Raw genomic sequence first — 20,829 nt, 5'->3', positions numbered from 1 at the left:
TCATTCAGTCGACTGAAGTGTAGCTAAATCGGAGCAGCATCGCAAGCAAGAGCAAGAGCGAGAGCAGCAGCGCGAGCAAGAGCAATAGCAAGAGCAGACCAGGCAGGGGACCGAGAGCAAGAGCAGAGCAGCAGCGCGAGCGAGAGCTAAAGCAGCAACAGCTCCTCCTGATGTGGACATCGCCGCCGAGGGAGCGACGTCGTGGAGGAAGTGCCCGACGACGCCGCCGTGGATGGAGCCGCGCCGTGTCGGCTCGAGACCGAGCGCCAGCAGCACCGTGAGATCGAATCAAGAAGAAAATGCGGCAATTAGTGTACAACCTCTTTGGTGGCGCCGATTAGGCCGCAGCTTCATCCGAGGAAATGGTGATGATGATGCTCTTCCGGTGGTGCAGGTGAAGACGGCGGTGTGGGAATGGAGGTGGCGCGAAAGACGAGGGGAACGTCGGGGCAGCTCCTTGGAGGTGGAGGACGGGGTGGCTGAACCGGCGGGACGATGAGATCGATGACGGATCCTCATCCAGTACGGTGGATGAGGGACGTCGAGGTGTTGCTGTGGACGACGTCGTCGGGGAAGAGGCTTCGGCTGGATGGCGGACGGAGCAGGGTGTGGGGTTTCGTCGCGGGTTTTCGCGACTTCGGTGTACGAATGGGTGGGCGGATGGGATGGCAGTGGGGAACCATGGCTTAGAGACGCGCTTGTCCGAAATGTGGGGTAAGTTACGAAAGTACCCCCACCGATTTGAGGCGGTTCTTTCGGTTTAGGGGTACCACGGGCATTTCACGTGTCGGGATTTCACAGGAGGTGGGAGTTTTCGCGTGCGTTGTAATTTTGGAATAGCAAGGCGCGGGTTGAGATGGAGGGAGTTGTCGGGGCACAATGAGACAAAGATATATCTTAAACATTTCGGGCTAACAAGGCGTGGGTTGAAATTTCCGGACAGGCCTAACATGTATTGTACCAAATCAATGCGCACTACAAATGTCATTCAAAACTTTGAATTCATGTTATGTTCAATTAAAATATTTCGCTACTTGTATAATGCATGCAACCTACTACTCAAATGAACATTTTAGTGCATTCCAAACGTATATACTACCGCTTCAATATGAACTAAATTTGAATTCATTTCTCTATTTGAATAAGATCTATAGTAATGATTGTTGTGAAGTCAAAGCATTTGAATTCGTTTCTCTGTTTTAGTAAGATCTACAATCATCATTATTGTCAAGTTAAACCATCGTTTGTGTATTATCTTCACAGCACACCACATGATTAGTCTCGAGTTACATATGAACTATGTGTACTATATGAACTCGAACTAGATTTTTTGAATCCACTTTATTTTGATTTCAAATCACATTACATTTCTAGCTCTAGCTAGATCTTCATAATCTAAACCACGTCTCATATGTATAATGTGGTTATCACATTATGTATGGTGCCCTGTCCCCTACGCCTACAAGTATTTAGATGTGAGTTGCAAACACCACACATTACCACAAATTCAAATAAAATGTGAGAATGTTCGATATATAGTATTGTTTAGATTGTTCGATATTTAGTTGTAAGCTGCAAACGCCACACATTATCACAAATTCAAATAAAATGTGAGATTGTTTGATGTATAGTATGGTTTAGATTGTTCGGCATTTAGCTGTGAGTTGCAAACGTCATGCATTATCACATTATGGTATAACATGTGCACAGCACGTGTATCACCTCTATATTCATGCATGCAATGTTTAAAACACTATGATCTCCTATTCAAATATATGAATCCGCTTTCATATCAAATTATGATCTTTGTTAGTCTCTTACACCCACACAATCCTCTAACCTTTGTAGCTACCACTAACTTTCTCTCGTGCATGCACATGCCCTCCTCGCCCTCCCCCTCCCTCGGCATTCTATCCACCGGGCACATTCATTTTTTTCTTTAGGTCATTCTCCTAGAGTCTCCACAACTCCTTTCCGACACACAACGATCGATAAACCTCTCCAGCGATGCCTGTCTACAACATACACACACACCTTCAATCTCCTCCTTTATGTGTCCTTGCCTCGTGTCTCTCCTACAGTCAGACACACGTGTAAACTCTCGCCCCTCTTTTCATCGATCTCACAACCGCACACTCCTCCCCCTATCTAGCTAGTAGTTGGGCCTCTCGCACCACCTCCTAGCTCCATTCTCTCTGTCTATCCGTCTCGTTGGGCCTTATTTGCCTCTAACAAATGGATGTACACCGACCGATCTCTCGCTATACATATAGCTAGCTAGGTCCTTATAACTCGTTTTTACCCACACGTCAATCGATCTACCTCATTAGTTGTGTCTCTCCCTTCCTCCGACAAACAACAATTGATCTACCGATCTAGTTAGGTTTGCTTACCAAACACATGGTTCCCCTTCATCATCCATGGATGCGTCCCGACAGATCTATCACGCACGGGCACACACAGAAACACATCCCCACTCTTATTGATAACATTGCAGTTCCACCCTCAGTTTGTCTAGTAGGCCTCTCCCACCATCTTCGAGAAGCAACTCCATCACCCATCCAGCACTCTACCCCTCTCCCTCCCTCTCTCTCTCTCCTCTCTCTCTCTCTGCCCCATCATATTTCCCGTCCTTCAGTTATGTATGGATGTCGACCGATCTCCCTCAAGACATAGCTGGGTCTCTCCTTCTCAACACATATACGAGTCGGTCTACCTCTATAGTTAGGCCTCTGCCTACCCCTCCCCCACCCCCTCCCCTCCCCACACACACCGATACATCGAGCGCTCTAGTCATGTCTCCCTGCCACACACAAACTTGACATGTGCCCTCTAACGTTCCGGTAGGCCAGTCGCCCTATATCTTTGACTTGCACACACACACACACAATTTCGATGGCGCTCTTCATCGATATCGCACCCACCCACTTGATCCTCTCTTCGACTCTATCGATAGCTATGACCCCTCCCTCTCTTCTCGTGGATTGCCCGATCCTCTATGTATGATATGGATAGGCCTCCATTTCACACACATTGCATGCAAAATTTTGTTTGAGATGTCATCGACACATATTCCCACAAATAATTCACGAAATCAACCCCCCACCCCACCCCCACCCCAAAACAAAAAACACTCACGAACACAGTTTGTATCTCTCACACACACCCACGTAGGTGGGGGAGGTGCACGAAGAGAAGAGGTGCATGCACGGCGCACGTACTCCCGTCTCTTTCCCAACCACACCCGTGCGGGTACATGGTGGAGCTCATTTCTATACGAAAAAGGCAGCCCACGTGGTAATTTGGCACATGTACTGGTTGTCCACTTGGTGGAGGGAGGATCATCTACCACGGGTGAACAAACAAATTGTGACTTGACGTGTTATGTTAAAAAAAGAGGCAAACCATGTGGGGCCTACCTTAGAGGCAAGGCTCTATACACTGGAGTACTTTTGATGTGCCCTATCAACTCGCAGAACGAGGAGAAGCTTGCTCAGTATGCCGTCTCCCTCGTTCCTAAATATAAGTCTTTGTAGAGAATTCACCATGAACCACATGCGGATGTATATAGATGCATTTTAAGTGTAGATTCATTCATTTTGTTCTGTATGTAGTGGAATCTCTACAAAGACTTATCTACTAGTAATAGCTAGCCCCCACTACTAGGAATTCTCTATCCTCTCCTTGAGCCACATCATCAAAATTGATGTAGCAGTTAGATGAAGTAAATTAGTCCATAATAGCCGTCTGATCTAGATGTTGAGAGGCTCCGCACTAAGCCACATGCAAGCATGCAGAAATACCGTGGCACATGCATGTGAGTGGGTTTTGAATCACATCAACATGTCTGCATGCAAGCATGCACCGGTAGCATGCATGTAAGTGAGCTTTTAAGTCCCATTAACATGTCAAAAAGAAAAATATAATCCCATTATGCAGTAGGAGTTGGCTGATATTTTTTCCTTATGTGGGATGATCTAAATGATGATGGGAGTTTATTTAGTTTGGCTACCACATATGTCATGCGGTTATAGAGTTTTTTTTAGTTCTATGAAATCGATAATTTTGCGCAGAGAGATATATCGTTGTACCACGGCAATGCGCGGGGACTCGTCTAGTAATATTTAGGAACGGAGGGAGTACTATGTAAAGAGTTAGGTGTCGCACGGTGATAGTGTGAGGTGGGCCATGTAATCACTAAGTCTGCGTGTTTTCACTGCTCTTGCACGCCTCCGCTGTAAGAATGGAGAAAATTGTAATCTAGTAGTAGTACCTCCTTTCACCGAAAGCGTGGGACATCTAGCAGTCCTATCACCTCAGTAATAAAGACCAATGAGCCGTCAAATCACATAGACCCGGCAGTAAGTTGGACGGACGAAGAAACCATCACTCTTGCGCCAGTGAGAGGTTGCGTCCGCTCTGCCCGGGCATGAATGCGGCACCGATTCTTTGGAGCGGCGCTGACCGTTTCGGGCGGGAAGCGCGCGCGGGCGGTGGAGGGGCTTTGGGTGGGCCAGGCTGGTCAGGAGCGGGCGTGGCAGCTGTCCGCATGTCCCTATCGGACATGCTCGGAAACGAGAGGATGCACCGACTCTCGCGGCTAAAATCGTACACTACACAACATCTCTCTGTAGGAGTAGGTCGATCTGTCGCTCTCTCTAACACATACATGCTGTTAAACACACACACACACACACACACACACACACACATGCATGCATGCACCTTGGTCCTGTTGCACCTTCTAACGTGACTTATTACACCTAGACGGAGGGAGTAGTAAGTATACGAGATACGGTGGCACACTGATTAAGTCGAATACAAGTGCCCAAAATTTGTGTGCATGTTATAATAAGGGTTCACTTAAAATAGTACGTGAGCGAACAGAGGGATCAATTGGACAATGTTCCCGAGCAGTAGCGAGATGTGTGAGGTAAGAAACACCGCTGGCGCTTTTAATTTTCTTATTAATTTGTTTGTTTCACCCTCTGACTGGTGGGACCCAACATACTACGTGGAGAGAGGTAAGGTGACTAAGGCTACATTATTTCTGCACCACTGTGGATAGTCTTACCACCAAAGCCACATGACACGATTATGATTGAAATCCCAATGACTCCCACACACACAAAAAAAAACACGGCATGCTTGTCACACGAATGTAGGAATGTATAAAAGGTTATTTCCCTCTCGTTGAACATAACGGGAGGGTTGTGTAGCTGGTTATCCTGTTCGCTCATCAAACTTGAGGTCTCGGGTTCGATAACTACACTTGAGCATAATTTGTGCCAGGAGGGTTCTTTGACTGGTCAAAATGTTTTCTAGGGTTTGCACGCTTCACACTCTCTCTCTAGTATATATATACACGCTGGAGCCTCAACGCTTGTAGTTGCTCTCTTCACACTCTCTCGCCCTCTCCCGCTGGAGCCTCAGCACTTGTAGTTGCTCTCTTCACACTCTCTCGCCCTCTCTAGATCTAAACAAGACTTCATTGGCCTCTCTCTCCCCTCACTGCTGCTCAAAGAGCTGGCAGGATTCGTCCGCCGGGAAGGGAAGGAGGCTTAACGTTGTCGCCGTCGGCGAGGGACTACCGGCGCAGCTGTTCACTTTCCACCCAGCGGCAGCGCGGGAGGGCCTCCGACCCCTTCTTCTTCGCCGTCGTCCCGTCGCCCACCGAACCACGCCCCAAGAACCTTAAGGTATAATTTACTTACTCCACATGCATTGCTCTAGCTGCATGTATACCATGAATCTAGGACGTGGTTCAAAGAGGAAAGGAGTGGGGGAAAGTAGTGGGAAAAGTTGTATATAGCATGAATCTAGGACGTGGTTCAAAGAGGAAATGAAGGGGGAAAGTTGTATAGAATGAATCTAGGATGTGGTTCAAAGAGGAAATGAATGGGGGAAAGTAGTGGGGAAAGTTGTATCGCATAAATCTAGGACGTGGTTCAAAGAGAAAAGGAAGGGGCGAAAGTACTAGTTCAAAAAGGAAAGGAAGGGAAAAGGCTGTAGAGTTTGAGCAGGACTAGATTTGCTGCGCTCACATAGGGAAAGGTGTCTAAAGATAACAAAACTGGGACCAACACAAATATGCTCCTTGGTTGTTTGTTCTTTGTTGCAACAGACTGTGCATGACCACAGTACATCGGTAGATGCACATGGTGCTGGTGCGTCCACTGTCCCGTGAAACTCATTAGTTGTTGTTAATCTAAGGCCCTGTTTGGTTAAAAACTCCCTAGTCCCTACCTGATTGGTTCCAGGGACTAAACATGGACTAGAGGTTATTAAATGACATGCTAAAAGACCATGTTACCCCTAGTAATGAACTAATAGAGACAAGGTGTGATGCATGGCAGGGGCAACTGTTGGAAAAAGTCCCAAAAAGACTCCCTCGGGGTCTTCTTTCTTTAGTCCCAAATGCCCACTTTTAGTCCCTAAAAGTCCCTCCTGTTTGGTTTAGATGGGACTGGCACGGAGTTATTTTAGTCCCTACTCCAAAATGTCCCTGTAAACAAACACCCTCTAATAATGCCGCTGGAAAATTGATGCAATGCCACAATTAAAAGCAAATTTACATGTTTAACGAATTTTATTGTTAATATAATCTCTATGTTAATATTAATCAATGCCACCATTTGAGAAATGCTACTGTCTTGCTTTCTTTCCCATTTAGATAAGGTAGATGCTTCTTTTTGTTGGCTTCTGTGTCATCCACCGTTATTGACCACTAATTGTTTCCTTTGCACCTCTGTGTAAACAGGGTTATCTACTACCTTGTTGCCATTGTGACCTTTTGTTGCACTACACAAAACACTTTTGTTTTAGGAGTGTTTTGTGCAGTTCAACCAAAATGTCACACCGACAACGTTGCTTGATTGCTTGATCTTAGTGGAACTGCACAAGAGGAGATCTTACTTCCTATCCGTTAAGGCGAATTTGGTTCAGATCTTCTTCGTGTGAGTTGTTTGAATTCCGCATCATGAGAAGTCAGTACTAGCCTTCTTTCACATGATTCTACAATGTGCTTTCATATGTTGTGCTACTTGTACGATAATGTTGATTGATTTTAGTGAACTGCACAAATGGAGACAAGACTTCCAATCTGTATGTGCACCGTAATATCCCATTGAGGTAAGATAAGGATATTTCACAACTGCTGGCCTGTATTTTGCCGCTTTCATCAGAAAATTAAGTTTAGTACTATACTTGTGCTCCCTAATTGACATGCCAAATCTTACATTGAAGGCAAAGCTTGTCTGTTATTGAATCAAGTGACGAAGGGGAAGAACAAGCGGAAGAAAAACAAAAATCAACTCCCGGTGATGTAATGAAGCACTGGAACTATGATGACACAAGTAATGATATAGTTTTGCATCTTAATTTATTGCTATGGCTGGAACGAGCAATTGTTTTGCCACTGATTTGATGCCACTCTTAATGTAATATGTAATTATCTCTTCTTGTGCAAACAGGGATCTTCTTTGAAGATACCATATATTTTAGTGGAACTGCACAAGAAGATCTTGGAAACATTAAACTAATCGAGGAGTATATAGTAAGCATGGCCACCATCGTAGATAGCAACAGATGGTTCCGGAGAAGTGCTTCATTTGTATGCTCTACACAATAAGCCTCCTGACAAAGGTTGGTACTCGCCCACTGATTTCATCCATATGATTGAGCTTTCTCATCTCTATTGGTGTTGTGCTACTGTTTAGATACTGTCATGAAAAAGTGGTATTGTCCTTGAGAAGTGCTTCATCTGTGTTGTTTTAAATATTTCCTTTCCTTTTTTTCGAGCAAACAGGGATGCTAGCATTTAGTAGTCCCCTTGTCTTTGCACAACAGGATCATCTTCCTCTGAAGAAGAATATGGAGTACGTGAAGTGACTAGTTCCGATTATGCCAGGATGAAGAAGCCCTGTCTATCTTCTCATCAGAAGGAGCAGTTGAAGGATGGTTACATTACTCCCCACAAGACCAAACTAACTTCAGCTCAGAAGGACTGACAAATCTCCATTTTTTTGCTGTGATGCACGAGTACAATGTTGTTCTAGGATTCTTTCTAGTGAGTTCCATTTTTCTAAAAGTGTGCTCTACATGGACCATTTATGTGCCTATTGAAACTGTCAATTCATAGTACAGTTTGCTTTATACTAATCACTTTTTATATTTGTGCAAACAGGGGTGCTCAGCTTGATTTCAATGGGAACTGGACAAAATGTTCATGAATACATCGAATCATTCATTTCCACCACAAGAAAGGAGGTGCTGATAAGTTCAAGGTGTTGCAACATATAAGGGCGAAATCATACAAGCTACGCGCGAATTTGGTTGATTTTGGTGGAACTGCACAAAAAGAACAGCTGGTTTATTTAGCACGAGGTGCCATGTCAATGTCCGAACTGATGGCTGTAAGTGCATCTAGTGCCACCCCTAGTTGGTTTTGGAGTATTGACGACAAACCTAGTTGAGGGACTAATGTGTTTGTGAGAATTGCAGGATAACACAGGTAGAAGTCCCTCATTTATTCGGTTTTCTTACCAGAGATGACCCCTAAAAATGTATGAAGGCATTGATGTCAAAGGTGGTATATGAAGATATTCACATTGAAGACTATGACAAGAGAAGATATCGCATGAAGCCTGTGGAGCTCGAAGACTTAGATCTTTCATAGCTCTTTTTCCTCTTCCTTGTAGAGTCATAGGAACCACCGTACTGTTAAGTGGGGTCCAAGAGAACCATTCAGAATGACTGAAGTGATGCTTAAACAAAACCTATGTCTTTGAGTGAAGACTATGAGAGCGAATCTTGTCCAGAGTCGGACAAGTCAGCTTTGCTTGTAGCCCAAGTAAAGTTGCCGTGTGAGTTTGAAATCTGACCGTTGGAACACGTGTCAGTTCCTTAGTGACCCAGGGTCATTTCGGACAAATCAGGTCGGGTTGCCTAGTGGCTATAAATAGCCCACCCCCTACAACCATAAACGGTTGGCTGCTCAGAGTTAGTGTACGACTTTTGTCGTTTGAGAGCAACCCACCTCGAAGCCTTTGAGAGAGAATTCCTTGCGAGGATAAAGCCCTAACCACCCAGAGCCAAAGAGAATTAGGCATCACTTAAGTCTTCGTGTCTATGTGATCTGAAGACTTATTACACTTGAGGACTGTGCATCCTCCAGCCGGTTAGGCATCGCGTTCTGAGCATCCAAGAGACATTGTGGGTCGCCGATGAATGAAGTCTGTGAAGGTTTGGGAGTCTACCTTGAAGACTTACCAGAGTGATTGGGCGAGGTCTGTGTGACCTTAGCTCAAGGGGAATACAGTGAGGACTGGGTGTCCTGAGCTGCGTGTTCAGGACTGGGTGTCCGGGACTGTGTGTCCTCAGGTTTAAATACCTAGCCGCCCTAACCAGACATACAGTTGTCACAGCAACTGGAACTGGTCCAACAAATCATTGTCTTCAACGAGTCACTGGTTTCATCCTTCCCGTCCCTCTACTTACTGTTACTCCTTGTGAAGTCATTGTATGATTGCACTATCTTTTGTCTTCACTAAGTGACTGCGTGTTCTGTTTGGCTTCATAATATCTTCCTACCTGATCCTTACTGCATTGTTGCTATTAGTCATTGTGCTCTCACTTGAATACTTGACTAAGGCTTGCCTAGTGTAGTCTACCTTCCGCTGCATGGTAATAGGTTTATTTCTATCGTTTGTCTTTGAAACTTCCACGTTTTGAAGACTTTCATAAAAATCGCCTATTCACCCCCCCCCCCCTCTAGTCGATATAACGCACTTTCAATTGGTATCAGAGCAAGGTACTCCCTTGTTCTGTGTGATTTGGTTTAACCACCTGGAGTTTTAGCTATGTCGACTGCAGGGATAATCAAAGTCTCCGCTGCGTGCCCCGTCTTCGATGGAACTGAATATCCCTACTGGAAGAATAAGATGCACATGCATCTTGAAGCCATTGACGTCGACCTATGGTATGTCGTCAAGAACGGCGTTCCCAAGGCTGGAGAAGGTGTCACTGCTGCTGATGTCAAGAAGTTCGTTCAACTGGACTCTACCGCCAAGAATATCATCTGTGGTCATCTGACCAAAGGACAGTATGGCCGTGTGAGTGCTTTGGAAACATCTAAGCTGGTCTGGGACTGGCTCTCCAAGGTCAACGAAGGCGTCTCAACCCAGAGAGATCAGAGAATTAGTGTCCTTCGCAACCTCTTCAACCGCTTCAAGCGAAATGACAATGAGAATGTCCAGCTCACGTTTGATCGACTCACTGACATCACAAATAAGCTTCAAGCCCTCGGCGCTACTGAGATCACCAAGCATGAAGTCATCAAGACACTACTGAGATCACTTGACAGTTTGTTTGACACCCTAGCCCTAATGATTCAAGAACGACCTGATTTCAAGACACTCGATCCGTCCGACATACTTGAGAAGCTCAACACACATGAGTTTCAGCTTTCTGAGAAAAGAGATATCTACGGTCCAAACTATGGGCGAACTCGTGCCTTGAAGGCAAAAGCTGTCTCCTCATCTGAAGAAGAATCTGACAGCAGTTCTGATGATCCTGAAGACATTGGAAAGGAACTTGCTATGCTTGTGAAGAAGTTCCAAAAATTCACCAAGAAGAAAGGCATCAGAAAGTCTTCACGATCAAGCTCAAGGAATGATGAAGCTTCTGCTCATGACTACAAGAAGAAAACATGCCGCAAGTGCAAGAAAACTGGCCACTTCATCTCTGAGTGTCCACGGTGGGACAATGAGAACAGAAAGAAGAAGAAGAGCAAGGAATATGACTCTGACGACAAGAAGAAGAAGAAATACTCAAAGTCTTCTTCCAAGTCTTCCTCAAAGTCTTCATCACACAAGAAGAGCTCATCTGGCAGGGCACGTGCGTTTGTTGGCAAGGAAATGGATTCAGAGGAGGAGTCCGCTTCTGAGGATGCGGAGGTGGAGTCTGAGGAGGAGTCCGATTCTGGCATTGCCAGTCTGGCTACAGCATACGTTGCCAAGTCCATCTTCAACACTGAGGACAATGACTTCACCACCGACACCGATGCAAATGACAAGGACTACTCTGCTCCTACCTACTGCTTCATGGCAAGCGGTGCCAAGGTAAACTCACACACTACTCACTATCAAACATCAAGTGACGATGACTCTGATTGTGGTTCAAAACCTAGCTACAAAACACTTGCTAAAATTGCAACTGAACAACAGAAAGCCATGGAACATATTCAAAAACTGTTAGACAAAAGCGATGATCTGTTAGGCGCTGAAATGACTCAATCTGAGACCTTAATTGAAGACATAAAAAATCTTCACGTTAAGTATGAGGAACTTGAAAGTCGTCATGAAACGCTCTCAACAACTCATGAAAAGCTTTCCTATGATTATCTTCAAAGGAAGCAAGATCTTGAGAAATTGAGAGCGGCTCATGAAGATCTTCAAAAAGAAAATGAGTCACTTTGCGCCAAACAGATCAATTCCACTCAGGAAGGATTTGAACCACCATGTCTTAAATGCATTGAGCGTGAAAATGCTACTTCTGTTGCTGAATGTTCTACTGCTGCTACTGTTGCAATATCTTCAACTGTTGATGTGGGAACTAACCCCTCTACTGAGGATACTACTGCTATTGATGATGAGAATGCTAGGTTGAAGACATTGCTTGAAACAGGGATGTACAAAAGTCTCAAAGGGCATCAGACACTATATGATGTCCTCAAAAGACAGATCCTGAACCGAAACCCTAGGAAAGAGGGTGTTGGGTTCGTAAGGAAAATGAATGCTGATGGCTTTTACTGGAAACCTGAGCAGTACCCCAAAACCACATGGGTTGCTGCAAAGGAACCTTCGGCAGATCCATCCAATCTATATGGATTCACTTGTGCTAACCCCGTTGTCATTGATGAATCCTTTGATGCAAACTATAAACTGTTTAAGAGTCAGAAAGGTGAAGTGTTTGCCAGGTACATTGGTACTAACTGCAGGAATGGACCGCCTATGAAGAAGATCTGGGTTCCGAAAAAGTGTCTGGAGAATCTTCCTGTGAATGTCATCATGACACCACACGTGAAGAAGACAAACCTCAGACCACAGGCTTCATACGGTCCAAAGGCTTCATACAGACAGAGGACTCACTTGAGTCGCACTAACGCAAATGTTTTGCAAGGAAACCATACTCAGGCCTATGAATATGAGCGTGGTTCATCAAACCGCCATGTTCATAAGACCAAGAACTATTCTGCGTATTCTTATGAGTACTATTGTCCGCCTGCAAGACTTTTTGCTAGGGCTCCAAAGCCAAAATTCTCAGACGTTGCACATAGACTTATTTCTTCTAAGCCAGCCTTGAAGATGTGGGTGGCTAAGAAAGCTTAACTCTCTTTTGCAGGGAAAGGTCTCCAGCAGAAAACCAAAATCTTCTGACGCTATTGCTGGGGACCTTAAACATCTTGTAGGGCGCAAGATCAAATGCCCGAATGGTCTTACTATGTACTTCGTTCCTGAATCGCTTGCTACTCTCCCTATCAGTCCTAATCTGGATCTAAGTTTTCATAACCCACTGGTTCGTCAAATGTTTTTGCTTCACAATTCTCTTCGTGAAGCCTATCCCCCTAACTGCATTGTAGGGTACGACACCAGCGTCTTCAGAATGGATTATTGATAGTGGGTGTACCAATCACATGACTGGCAAAAGAAGCCTTCTTATGGACTCAACCTTACGTCCATCCGACAAGAGTCACATCACATTTGCTGACACTGGTAAAAGTAAGGTATTGGGTCTAGGTAGAGTTGCAATCTCAAAGGATCAACACATGGATAAAGTCATGCTTGTTGAATCCCTTGGCTTCAACTTAATGTCTGTCTCAATGCTTTGCGATTTGAACATGATCGTAATATTTGGAAAATATCGCTGCCTTGTTCTAATGGAATCTGACAAGTCTCTAGTGTTTGAAGGGTATCGGAAAGATGACTTGTACGTGGTAGATTTCTCAGCAGGACCACAACTTGCCGTATGTCTTCTAGCAAAGGCTTTAGAATGTTGGCTCTGGCATTGGAGGCTAGGGCATGCCGGAATGAGGAACCTCCACACCCTTGCAAAGAAGAAGCATGTCATAGGCATCGAGGGCGTCAAGTTCAAGAAAGATCACTTATGCGGTGCCTGTGAAGCAGGGAAGATGACGAGGGTCAAACATCCCTCGAAGACAATCATGACAACCACTCGACCCTTCGAACTGCTCCACATGGATCTTTTCGGCCCCACTCATTACTCAACTCTAACTACTACTGCTTGCCTCTATGGCTTTGTTATTGTTGATGATTATTCTAGATATACTTGGGTGCACATAATCCTCTACAAGACTGAAGTGCAGGATGTCTTCAGACGCTTTGCCAATCGAGCAATGAACAATTATGGCGCCAAGATAAAGCACATCAGAAGTGACAATGGCACTGAATTCAAGAACACTGGCCTTGATACATATCTTGATACCTTGGGCATCACACATGAATTCTCAGCCCCGTACACGCCACAGCAGAATGGCATCCTCGAACGCAAGAACAGAACACTCATTGAGATGGCCAGAACGATGCTAGATGAATACAAGACCCCAAGAAAATTCTGGCCTGAAGCCATTGATACTGCATGCCATACAATCAATCATGTTTATCTTCACAAGCTTCTGAACAAGACATCTTATGAGCTCCTTACTGGCAAGAAGCCAAATGCCATCTACTTCAGAGTATTTGGCGCCAGGTGCTGGATCAAGGATCCACATCACACTTCAAAATTTGCACCAAAAGCACATGAGGGTTTTATGCTTGGATATGGAAAGGATTCGCACTCCTACAGAGTCTTCAATCTATTTCATTATAAAGTGGTTGAAACAGTGGATGTGCGATTTGATGAGACTAACGGTTCACAAAGAGAACACCTACCAAATGTGCTAGATGAAGTTCCATCCAGCGAACCAATCAAGCTGATGGGAACTGGAGAAATCATGCCCTCTGAAGCTCAACCTGAAGAGGAACTCATCATCTCCGCACCTGATCAACCTGAAGACAATGCTCAGCCTAAAGAAAATCCCTCTAACAACGACAATGATCAGCAAGAGCAAAATCTTCGTCCTGTACATCCTCACGTTGCCAGTGAAGTGCAGATTGAGAGAATAATTGATAGCATCAATGCACCAGGTCCACTCACTCGATCAAGGGCAACTCAGCTAGCAAATTTTTATGGTCACTTCGCATTCGTCTCAATAATAGAACCCAAGAAAGTTGAAGAAGCCTTCATGGAACCTGAATGGATTCAAGCTATGCAAGAAGAGCTTCAATAGTTTGAGCTGAACAATGTATGGGAACTGGTTAAGCGTCCTGATCCTCGGAAGCACAACATAATAGGCACCAAATGGATATACCGCAACAAGCAAGATGAGCATGGTCAAGTTGTCAGAAACAAAGCTCGTCTCGTTGCTCAAGGATATACTCAAGTGGAAGGCATTGACTTTGATGAAACATTTGCTCCTGTGGCTAGACTTGAAGCCATATGCATACTGCTAGCCTATGCAAATCATCATAACATACTTCTATATCAAATGGATGTGAAGAGCGCCTTTCTCCATGGCAAAATTGAAGAAGAGGTGTATGTTGCACAACCGCCTGGCTTTGAAGATCCAAAACATCCTGACATGGTATACAAGCTCAACAAGGCACTGTATGGCCTCAAACAAGCCCTTGGGCCTGGTATGGCACACTCAAATACTTCCTGAAGAGAAAAGGCTTCATACCTGGTTCCCTAGACCCCACTCTCTTCACGAAGACATATGATGGTGAACTGTTTGTGTGCCAAATATATGTGGATGACATTATCTTCGGCTGCACCAATCAGAAGTATAGTGAAGAGTTTGGATATATGATGCAAGAGCAATATCAGATGTCCATGATGGGAGAGCTGAAGTTCTTCCTCGGTCTTCAAATATGACAGCAACACAACAGCATCTTCATATCTCAAGAAAATTATCTCAAAGATTGCCTGAAGAAGTTTGGTATGCAAGACTGCAAAGGCTTCACGACACCAATGCCAGCCAAGCATCATCTGGGTCCTGACGACAATGGTAAAGAGTTCGATCAAAAGGTATACCGCTCCATGATTGGTTCTTTGCTTTATCTATGTGCATCTAGGCCAGATATTATGCTTAGTGTTTGCATGTGTGCTCGATTTCAAGCGGCACCAAAGGAGTCGCATCACTTAGCTATAGAGAGAATTCTTCGATACTTGGCTCACACCCCAACTCTAGGATTATGGTATCCAAAGGGCTCAGAGTTTGATCTGGTTGGATTCTCGGATGCTGATTATGCTGGTGACAAGGTGGATCACAAGTCTACATCAGGCACATGTCATTTTCTGGGACGATCACTTGTATGTTGGTCTTCAAAGAAGCAGAACTGTGTATCTCTCTCTACTGCTGAATCTGAATACATTGCTGCTGGATCTAGCTGCGCTCAGCTTCTGTGGATGAAGCAAACACTCAAGGACTATGGCATTCATCTGAAGCAAGTGCCACTCTACTGCGACAATGAAAGCGCCATCAAGATTGCCAACAACCCAGTTCAGCACTCGAAGACAAAGCACATTGAAATTCGTCATCACTTTCTCAGAGATCATGTTGTGAAGGAAGATATTGATATCATACACGTCAACACTGAAGAGCAATTGGCAGATATCTTCACCAAGCCCTTGGATGAGAAGAGATTTTGCAAGTTACGGTGTGAGCTAAATATCTTGGAATCCTCAAATGTCCTGTGATTAGGCACACATCCTAACACTTATGCATATTGATGACTTAGATGTGCAACACACGAAGAAAAGTATATCTTTAATCAATGAAGACATACATTCTAAGTGTGAATACATTAATGTGGAATTTGACTTCGGAGCGCCACGATAATTGTGCGCCGTGTCTGGGTCTAATACTTCCTATACGGTGGGTAACGCCACCACCAAACTTTCTGTTTGAAGTGCTTCACTCATGGTGTTACATTAGCTATGTCTTCACATTTGGTTTGGCTTCAATCTCAACATGTCTTCATGATTATCTTCACTATGTTGATTATATATATATATACTAGTGTTCTGTCCTCTACAACATTCACTTATAGCTATGTCTTCTTGTTGAATCTTTTGAACTAAGTGAATGTGATCGGACCCTAACCTCTCTATGCTTTCTATCTCAAACTCTATCTCTCCAAATCATATAAATTCTATTGAAACTGTCGAATGTCTTCTCTGCGTCCTTGTCAGCAGAAGATACAGAGACAAACATTAAGTCCGTTTTCAATGCTCATTCCTTCACCTGAAACCCGGAGAAGTGGGAACGACCACCCGACAATCCAGGCGTCGTGGGACATGGAACAACCCCCGATATGCTGCATGACAGCCACGTGCCCATCAGATGTGAATCGCCAGGGGCACCTATGTAATAACGCAGTGCCGCCCCTGTACCTATAAATACACGCCTCACCACTGTCATTATCTCTTCTTCCACTCTCGCACGAACCCTAGAGCCACAACTAGCGACGACGCCGGCGACGAAGCGCTTCGCTGCCGCAACCTCTCCGACGCCGTCTTCACGCCGACCGCGGACATCGTCCTCTCCGCCGTCGCCGTAGGTGTCCTCCGTCGTCAAGTTAGGGCACGGAAGATCGAACTGCTCGGCCTCCTCTTCCACTCCGTCTAGCAGTTCTTCGTGTGGTAAATAAAACTTCCTTTTTACGGCCCCGTTGATCCTATAGCTTTGTCACTTTCTACCACAAGCAGTTTCTATTCACACAAGTTGGATCTCTTTCATACTGCATCTCATAACATGCCTAGTATATTCACTTATGCTTCACAAAGTAGTTAGATTCCTCACTTGTACTGATCTCTGGATTCGTACAAATCTGGAACCAACTCCTTATCTATGAGTGAATGTCTTCGCACGATGAGGTCAATGTCTTCTAAACTGATTTATCTTCAAAATCTTCTGAGAATGCATATGACCTCTTCCCCTTCCCTCGCACCTTAATGCTGTCATAGGTACATGTCCGTGGGAGAATCCCTTGGTTCTCATAGTCTGCATTCATTTGCAGAATTCTTACAGCATCATATAAATTCTCCCGAAGCCAGTTCCTGTTTGTCCAGCAAGCGAAAACCTTTGAAGCCTTTGAACGTATTGAAGCCTTTCAGTTTAAAATTCATGGCTTCAGAGAAATCTGCAAGGAAGGGTGGCAGAAAGTGTCGAGGAGAAACATCAAGAGATCTGCCTGATGACCTCTCAGAGCTGTACAAGACAGATCTTGAAGAGGATTACAATCAGCGCAAGACACGAATCCAATGGATTCGACGCTATTGGGCAGAACAGTGGTTCAAGTACAGATTTGTGACCAAGGAATATGCTGAAAAGAATGCCATCAAGCGACCATGGGGAGACATCCTCTACAAAAATCTTCAACCTAGGACCAGAGATGAAGCCATTGAACAAGGCTTCTATCCCTGCATGGTCCGTGGACCACAGCCTGCGGATGCTGACCCATCGTCACTGCTATAGTGTCGTGACGACATTCTGTTCAAGCGCAACTTCCAGTTTGCCCAGAACTCAGCAAAGCAGAACAAGAAGACATTGGGACTAGACTTCAACCCTGGTCCTTCTGCTCCAAGGGCTGACGGCACACGTGATGCAGAACCCAATGTCGTCGGTCCTTTCTACAACCTTGAAGGTCTCATCACTCATATCTTGGTTCAAGGGACAACTGTGAATGAGCCTGCAGATGGCGCTGAATCAGATGAAGCGCCTGCAGCGCCGAAGCCAAAGAAGCTGAAGCAGCCAAAAGCTTCAAAGCCTGCCTCTGCACCAAAAATCTCACGGGCGAAGCCACTGGCAACTGCACCTCCTGAAGACAGTGTGCAGTCTGAAGATTTGTCACGCATCTCCAAGCCCCAGAAGGTCAAGATGTCTCTGCCACACACCGGCCAAGAGCTAACAGCTGCAGCCATTCTGCGCAATGATGCCATTGATCTGTCAAGTGATGAAGATCTTGCAGATGACGCTCTTGAGCAACTCATCAAGAGCAAAGAAGAAGTAGAAATCTTCAATAATCTGCCTCTCTTTGACGTGGCCATCATCCACAACTTCATTGATGAATGGTTTGACACGCCCAACATCAGCTTCGACGATCTGCAACTTCCCATTGGCCTCAGTGTCGCCTTCCATGGCGCCATTGCTTCAGAGTTAGCTATCGCCCAGCGCGTTGTTGAACTGAAGCAGAAGATTGACTTTGAGAAATCTCAGTTCAAGAAGCATATGGCCAAGCTCAGCGTGCAAGAAGTGAAGAACTTCAAGAGTATGCTGCATGAGCTCAAGGAAGCCTTTCTCACGAAACGTGCAGAAGCTTAGGGTTCTCGTGAGCGCATGAAGGTTCTGGCTGACAGGTGTGTACAAGCCTACAATGAGGCTGAGAAGCGCAAGGCCCTTGGGCGTCCTGGCATCGACCCCAGGATGGCTGCAAAGAAGAAGAAGAAGCCCGCTATGGCTGAACCCGACGCACCAAGGCAGGAAGCAGATCCCATTGTCTTCCCAACCAGCATGACTGGCTCGAAGCCAAAAGCCCGGTCAACCGCTTCAGAGATGAAGAAGACCAGGACTGCTGAGGCTGAAGCCAGGAAGAGGAAACATCCTGAAGCCTCTCCTACTGCCCCCTCCAAGAAGAAGAGGAAGACCAAGAAAGAACAGGCTGCTCCCACAGAGCCTTTGATTGTTGAACCCATTTCCATGGTTCGTCCTGACGCTGAATGCCAACTGACAATCCATGAGCCTGCTTTCACAGAGGCTCATGAAGCTGAAGACTTTCCAGCAGCTGATCCCATCGCTGCTGAAGATATTGGTCACCATGACCATGTAGAAGATGGTGCAGTCCTTCCTCAGCTCGAGCACAGCGAACTCATCAGCATTGGTCGTCCTTTGACGCCAATTGCTCAGGATGCTTCATGGGCTAATCGTCCACAAGAGGAACAAGACTTTGAGGCCCAGCCAACACCAACTCCACAGGCGTCGTCAGCGTTACGCAGGCTTTGCAAAGGACCAATGCCTCCAGTCTCTGAGTCTGAAGCTAAAGCTGCTGAAGACATTCCGGCTGCATCAGCCGATGAAGAAGAAACCCCAGAAGCTCCTACTCCCCCGTCCCACCAAGAAGCTGTTCTCGAGGAGAACGTGATTGTGACTAACCCTCCAGCTCGTCAAGTGGAGGTTGAAAATCTTGAGGCTGCCACCACCAACACCACTGAAGCCACTGACGCAGTCGTGGCTGAAGCTAATGTGGAGCCCTCACCTACAAAAGCACCAGAAGTCAGTGAAGCCATTGATCCCACTGCTTCTGTTCCTGCACCTGCTACCGGTCCCCAGTTCGACTATCATGTTGAGCACAGGCCTCAGGTACAAAAGCCAATCTCAAGATTGCCCAGGTTCCCAGGTCCTGCATCAGCACCTGGATCCTTCAATATCAATGGCTTCAGAGCAGACAACACATTCTTCAATAGCTCCAGGAACCCCTACTCAAGGGAAAGAATATCATCTGATCGGTTCTGGAGCTATCCGCAGTGAAGCTATTACTCCTGCATTCTATACAATCAAGGTCGCATCTTCCCACACAAGCGTCTTGACATTGAAGCAATAGTTGGTCTGCCCTGTCTGGAAGAAGCTCTGGATTGCTTCAAAGAAGTTGGATTGCTGCCATTCTTCATTGACCAAGAGCATTGGAATGAAGAGTTGCTGCTCCAATTCTATGCCACACTTCACATCCGCGGGTATAACAGAGATCCGAAGACTTGGGTCCTGGAGTGGATGACAGGAAATGTTCATCACGAAGCCAAAGCCTTTGACATCATTGAGCTCACTGGTCTGCCCACTCCCGGCGATCTCTACGAATCTGGCTGTCAACTTCATAGTGAAGCTGTGGAGAGCATCTTTCAGAGGCCTGAACCTAACATGAGTCAGATGCTCAATATGATGAAGCCATTACCCCAAGATGCTGCATATCCCAAAGAGTTCTTTGTTGAAGACCTAGAGTATCTGCCAAGGACTATTTATCACATCATAAGGCGAACTCTCTGGCCCATCAAAGGGCACTCTCCACATGCCAAGCTGGAAGGTGCAATGAAGACTTTGGTGTTCTATATTCTTCATGGAAAATGCTTCAATGCACAGGACTTCTTCATTCGCCAACTTGCTGCATCAGGCTCTGATCTGTTTGGCTTGAAGTTCTACGCCCCATGGGTCATGCGGCTGATCAAACTTCACTCCACTATCTCATATCAGCCATCTACTCGCAATCATCGGATTTTTCTGCCTGATGTGGATATGTCTATTGAAGCCATCTATCCTGAGCCTGCCAAGGAACCTCTAAGTCTTCAGAATGCAGAGCATCAGAGTTTTTCTCAGAACATTGAAGGAGTTGAAGCAGTCACTCATGTGTATCCTTTGGCTGGCACTACATGTGTAACGCCCGGATAATTAGGCTACAGTAAAACTCTCTTGATGATGCCATGTCATCTATGTTACTGTTGCTAATTAAGTGGTAGTTCAAAAACATAGCAAATTAAAAAAATGAATTAGCGACAAACACCCAAAGTTTTCAAAAGTCAACACAAAAATGTTCGGGGGTTGCCAAATATTGCATCGGTAATTATGGTGAAGTAAACACAGTTTTATAAAATGCCTAAATACTTTTAAATGAATTTAAACAGAAAAGAAATAATAAAGAAAATACAAAAGGGAAAAAGAAGAAC

The sequence above is a fragment of the Triticum dicoccoides genome, chromosome 7A, assembly GCF_002162155.2.
Source record: "Triticum dicoccoides isolate Atlit2015 ecotype Zavitan chromosome 7A, WEW_v2.0, whole genome shotgun sequence".
In the NCBI taxonomy this organism is placed as follows: Eukaryota; Viridiplantae; Streptophyta; class Magnoliopsida; order Poales; family Poaceae; genus Triticum; species Triticum dicoccoides.
Note: the sequence above shows the minus strand (reverse complement) of the source record.